This window comes from Lactuca sativa, chromosome 7 (genome assembly GCF_002870075.4).
Source record: "Lactuca sativa cultivar Salinas chromosome 7, Lsat_Salinas_v11, whole genome shotgun sequence".
NCBI classification, from domain to species: Eukaryota; Viridiplantae; Streptophyta; class Magnoliopsida; order Asterales; family Asteraceae; genus Lactuca; species Lactuca sativa.
In genome coordinates this window covers 199,487,306-199,493,657 of record NC_056629.2, presented here as the reverse complement: position 1 = coordinate 199,493,657, position 6,352 = coordinate 199,487,306, and the positions used below count along the sequence as shown (strand labels likewise).

Here is a 6,352-nt window from a genome sequence, read left to right as displayed (position 1 = left end):
TTTACGGCTGTAAACACCATTGTTTAGGCTGTAAACTTTAATATTTTGATGCGTCGGGACTTTATTGTTGCACAATAAACCCTAGTGCATCCTCTCTCCTGATATCTCTTAAAGTGTTAATCCTAAAATACTCAAAGTTATTCTAAAAAGTATGAAAATTAACAGTAACTATTCTGACTTCTATTGACTTGATATGTTGTACATAATAGAAATTTCGGGTTGTCACATCATCCCCTCCTTAGAAGGAATTTTGTCCCTAAATTAGAGTTTAAGCAAATAAGTAGTTACAATAATTAAGTAAAAAGATGAGGATATTTCAGTTTCATCTGATCCTCACGCTCCCAAGTGAATTCCGGTCCTCGCTTGGCGTTCCAGCAAACCTTCACTATCGGGATACGACTTTGCTTCATTTGCTTGACCTCTCGGTCCATGATCTCTACTGGTTCTTCCATGAAGTTGAGGCTCTCATTGATATCGATCTCGTCGAGTGGGATTACAAGAGTCTCGTCGGACAGACACTTTTTCAAGTTCGATACGTGGAAGGTAGAATGTATGTTACTGAGTTCGCACGGTAAGTTAAGTTTGTAAGCTATAGGATCGATTCTTGCGAGAATCTCGAAAGGCACAATGTACCTTGGATTTAGCTTTCCATGCTTTCCGAAGCGTATCAAGCCCTTCCAGGGTGAGACCTTCAATAGAACACGGTGACCCATCTGGAATTCCAACGGTTTCCTACGTTTATCGGCGTAGCTTTTCTGTCGGTCTCTGGAGGCTTTCAATCGTTCACGAGTCTAGACGATCTTCTCCGTCGTTTCTCGTATGATCTTCGCACCTGTGAGAGTGCTGTTAGGAACTCGTACTTTAGCTAACTGGGTATCACCCACCTCAGCCCAACACATAGGGGATCTGCACTTTCGGCTATAGAGGGCCTCGAATGGAGTAGCCTTTATGCTCGTGTGATAACTGTTGTTGTAGGAAAATTCGACAAGGGGTAAATGAGTATCCCATGCTTTCCTAAAGTCGATCACACAGGCTCGCAACATATCTTCCAAGGTTTAGATAGTTCTCTCACTTTGCCCGTCGGTCTGTGGATGGTAGGCTGTACTCATGTCCAACCTAGTTCCTAAGGAACTTTGTAACGACTGCCAGAACCTCAAAATGAATCTACTATCTCTGTCCGAGATAATGGATAAGGGAACACCATGCAGCCGTACAATCTCCCTAATGTAAGTTCTTGTAAGTTTCTCCATCTTGTCTATTTCTTTGATCGGCAGGAAGTGTGTAGACTTGGTCAGTCTATCGACGATGACCCATATGGTATCAAGTCCACCCGTTGTCTTGGGCAACTTGGTTATGAAATCCATAGTTATCCGCTCCCACTTCCATTCTGGTATCTTGGGCTGTTGTAGTAGACCGGAGGGTTTCTAGTATTCGACCTTGACCTTTGCGCAAGTAAGGCATTTACTCACGAAGGTAGCAATCTCTGCTTTCATGTTAGGCCACCAGTATAACTTTTTAAGATCCAGATACATCTTATATGAACCCGGATGCATGGAATAACGAGTGTTGTGCGCCTCGTTCATGACCAAGTCTCTGAAACCATCAAGTTTCGGGGTCCAGATCCGGTCTATGAAATAATAAGCTCCGCCACCCTTAACCTCCAAGTTCTTATCCATCCCTCTCAGCGATTCACCCGCCACATTTTTAGGCTTCAAAGCGTCGAGCTGAGCCGCCTTAATTTGTGTGGACAAGTGCGAATGGATAGTCATAGTCAATGATTTCACTCTACGACCAGAATATTCCTTCCGACTTAGGGCATCAGCTACTACATTGGCTTTACCCGGATGATAAAGAATTTCGCATTCGTAATCGCTGAGTAGCTCGACCCACCGTCGTTGTCTCATGTTGAGCTCCTTCTGATTGAATATGTGTTGTAAGCTTTTGTGGTCTGTAAAGATAGTGCTTTTCATACCGTACAGGTAATGTCTCCAAATCTTCAGAGCAAACACAACTACTCCCAGTTTAAGATCGTGGGTCGTGTAATTGACCTCATGTGTCTTTAGCTGTCTCGAGGCATAGGCGATGACCTTACCTCGCTGCATTAGAACACATCCGAGTCCTTGATTCGACGCATCGTAATAGACCACGAAGTCTTCTATTCCTTCAGGGAGGGATAGTATTGGTGCGGTGCACAAGGCTCGTTTGAGCATTTGAAACGCTCTTTCCAGCTTCTCTTCCCAGTCAAAGGCCACGCCCTTCTGGGTCAGTGTTGTAAGAGGTTTCGCAATGATGGAGAAGCTCTGGATGAACCTGCGATAGTAGCCAGCGAGGCCTAGAAATTGACGAATTTCTGTAGGCATCTTCGGTGCTGACCAGTTCTCAATGGCCTTGATTTTTGAAGGGTCACCGTGTATTCCCTCTTTGCTAACCACGTGCCCTAAGAATTAGACTCGTCGAATCCCAAATTCGCATTTTGAGAGCTTCGCGTAGAGCTTCTTTGAACGTAATGTTTCGAGGACTTGTCACAGATGTTGACTATGCTCCTCCTTACTACGAGAGTAGATAAGTATGTCATCGATGAAGATGATGACGAACTGATCCAAGTAAGGACGACACACCCTATTCATTAAGTCCATGAATACAGCAGGCGCATTTGTCAATCCGAACGGCATCACTACGAATTCGTAGTACCCATATTGAGTTCGGAAGGCTATCTTTGGGACATCCTCCCCTAACACTCGTAGTTGGTGATATCCGGATCTCAAGTCGATTTTCGAAAAGAAATTCTCCCCTTGAAGTTTGTCAAATAAATCGTCGATCCTAGGCAAAGGATAACGCATTACTAGAAAAACAGTCTTTTACGACGCTCATTGCGCGTCGTAAAGGGCTCAGACGACGCGCAAATGCGCGTCAAGGAAGGCCCTGTCATAAAGAGAGACGACGCGCATTTACGACTCTCATTTACGACGCGCAATTACGACTCATGTTTACGACACGCAATGCGTATCAAGAAAGGCCCTGTCATAAAGGAAAACGACACGCATTTGCGTATCGTAACCTTACGACGCGCGTGTTAATGACACACAATGCGTATCAAGAAAGCCCCTGTCAAGAAAGGCCATGTCATAAATGCAGATGACAAACATTTTTGTGTATCATAATTTTAACTGTTTAAAAAAAATTATTTATAGATTTACTAATTTTCAAATTAAATTTCCATTTCATGTCTCATAATAGAAAATAAAATACCATATACAAAAAATATAATACATTGCACAAAAGTTAATGTCATACAAATAATCATTCCAATAGTAGACAAATGGATAAATCTCAAAGGGATCAAAAATATGTTTGTCTTCTAATAGAACTTATACACAAGAAAGTACTGAATTTGGTATTGAACTTATACACAAGAAGAAGGTGTTTGAATTCAGAAAATGTCTCAGCAACTGAATTGGCCCCGGAAGCTTGTGGTTTGACTACAATTGAGATAAGGATACCATGTTTACTCTTCTTAAGCTTACTAAACAAACTTGACAATAAGATAATATAAAACTGAATTATTATTAAGATTAAATGCATCTATGCACTCAAGCTATACAATAAGATAATTGGGTAGATTTTTCAAAGTACAATGTTCAAATAAGAAAAAATGAAATTAGGATGTTATAAACTTGTAATAAATAAATAAATCAATGAAAGTGCATTGTTACTTTATGAATCTAACCCTAAAAAAAGCTATAGAACTGAGGAGGCGAAGATTACCACAACTTTATTTTGCAGCATGAATGTCCCCGTTATGATGGATACCTGTTGATGTCAAGAAACCAAATTATCAAGATACAAATAATTATAAAATTTCTTGCATTTTGCATAAATATGTGAAAATATTATCTTATATTATGTAATAAACTAATAGTAGCATGCAATTAATGAAGTAGACAGATTTAGTCCCTGAAAAACTTACAGATAAAACATTCTTTATAATGGATGCACAATTTAAAGTCAACAAGAGAGCAAATCCAGTAAACATGGCTATGAATGGATAACTTAAGAGTAGTGGTATAAAAACAACCTACACAAAACATATTCAAGACCTCACTTATCAAACAAACATCCCATTTTTCAAGATTCATATATAAAAGTTTACTAAAGTCAACTTTAGGCTACTTACTGGATTGTTTCGGAGATCCAAAATGTAAGATTCAACGCCCTGATTTTCCAATTCACAAATGGCGTGTTTCATATCTGTAGCAGCAGTCTGTTTACAAAAGCTTGTTGTTAGATGAGTTTAAGATATGAAGTTATAAAGTAAGACTAAGATTTGGAGAGAGAAGGCTAATAGCTTTACATATCCGGTTTTGGATACATGAACATTTGGTGTTCTATGAGGAATGATGACACTTGATATAGGAGAAAGTCTGATGAATTCCCGGGGTAGTTTCACCTCTCTAAAACTAGAGTCAATGGCCAAATTTTTTCCCTATAGATCAGAAATGTGAACATGCACAAATTTCTATAAAATCCTTTGGAAAGGAATCAACCATTCCATTCCTTCCTACAAAACTTACATTGTGCACTTTGACTGTAACACTTGTCCCAACATGACCTCTGAGCTTTTGTGCAGCAGCTTCACCACTAATCCCTTTAACTCTCTCACCATTTATTTCAATCAACTCATCTCCTACATGTATTCCAGCTCTAGCAGCTGGGCTACCCTCAACACAGGACAATACAACCTGAAACAAAAAATTTTAAATTTTTAAAACTAAAAAATAAATAAGAATCCATAACTGAGGTCTCAGGTTCAAGTCTCGACATCACCAACCAGATGACCGGTTTCTGGTTCAGTATTCACAAATAGTCCAACTCCTTGCACGTTTCCATCACTTCCAATTCTAAAACTTTGGTATTCATGTACAAATCATTGCCGAAAAGAAAATAGAGTAAGTTTCCCCTTTTGGAATCTAGGAGTAAGAATAAGTTACGAAAATGGTCCCTGTTGTTTCTGAATTTTAGTCCAAAACTGAAAACTCTTTCAGAAACCACATGGATAATTTTTGTAAAAATAATGGGAAAAGTTCCACCTTTGGACTGATAATGCGAGTGAAGGGATCTCCAAGAGTAGAAAGCATTCCTTTAATCTTGTTGTATGCGGCATTAGCTGTTCTAAGTGGAAGCATTTCCACCATTGTTTGTTGGAATTTCGAGTCCCAGTCTACAGAAAACACATAAACTTACGTTAAACTTATTGACACTAAATGACATAAAAAAACAGAAATGAATCGTACCTTGATGATTAAAAGTTGGATCAACAAAAGTCTCTCTGATTAAACCCCAAGTCTACGAGAGTTCGCTGCACAACATTCACCTGTTACAAAATCAAATTTTACCAAACCCATATAAGCAATAGATCGAACACCTTATCTGCACAACCCAAACAAACTACTAAAAAAGATGATCGAACTGAACACCTACCTCATGAGTTCGAGAAGATGGGAATGCTATTGTCAAGGACTTGTCAAGAGCTGGCGAATCTAAACAAAAAGAGACTGCAACAGCGAGCCCGATCAAACCTTTAGCGATTGAATCAATCAATTTCTTATTGGATTCAACTGATTCGTTTGAACTTACCTTGGGTAAAGCTTGAGGTGGTGTTGGTACTTTACACTTGCTATGGTAACCATTAAAATTGGAAGAAGATAATCGGTACTTATAGGGAAAAGTTGAAGAGGTTGGTGTTTGAGGGGTTTTGGTGTAAATTGATGAAAGGGGTGGAGAATTACTAAGATCGAGATTAGGTCGGTGTAGAGCATCCATGGTAGATACTCTAACTGGGGGATTTAGGGGGTTTGTAGATCGTAATCAAGATGAAGGGATTTATGGGCAATGAATGAACAAGTGTAATGGTTGGATTTAGGGGGATTTATTGTAATCCCTAAAAATTAGACCCAAAAATCTCTATATCGGGTTTACAAATACACAAACCACGCTTTTTCCTGGTTCAGAAAACCAGAAGGGTGATTAGGGTTTTCTAGAGAGAGAGAGAGAGAGAGAGAGAGAGAATGCAAAGGTAGAGAGAATGCAGAGCTAGAGACTTGACCCAACATTTATTATACCTGGTAGAGAAGAAATAAGGAGCTTTGCTAAACCCTGTCACAGCCATTAATCTCTGTATCCTCACATAGTCACACAGGGAGCAATGAGCGATCTCAGAATTCTCACAGGTCTCATCAATATGTCCCCTCAGCCAAGAAGAAATCCGATACTGATAAGAAGAAACGAGGCCTCACATCGAAACCATAAGGTTTTTCGAATCTTTCTTGATTTTCCATAACAAGATAAGAACAAG

General features: G+C 39.5%; 1 pseudogene; it reads right to left on the bottom strand.

Annotated features, from left to right (window-relative positions):
• Nucleotides 1–3,738: 3,738 nt before the first annotated feature.
• Nucleotides 3,739–5,820, bottom strand: LOC111884946 (carboxyl-terminal-processing peptidase 3, chloroplastic-like; annotated as a pseudogene).
• Nucleotides 5,821–6,352: the final 532 nt, after the last annotated feature.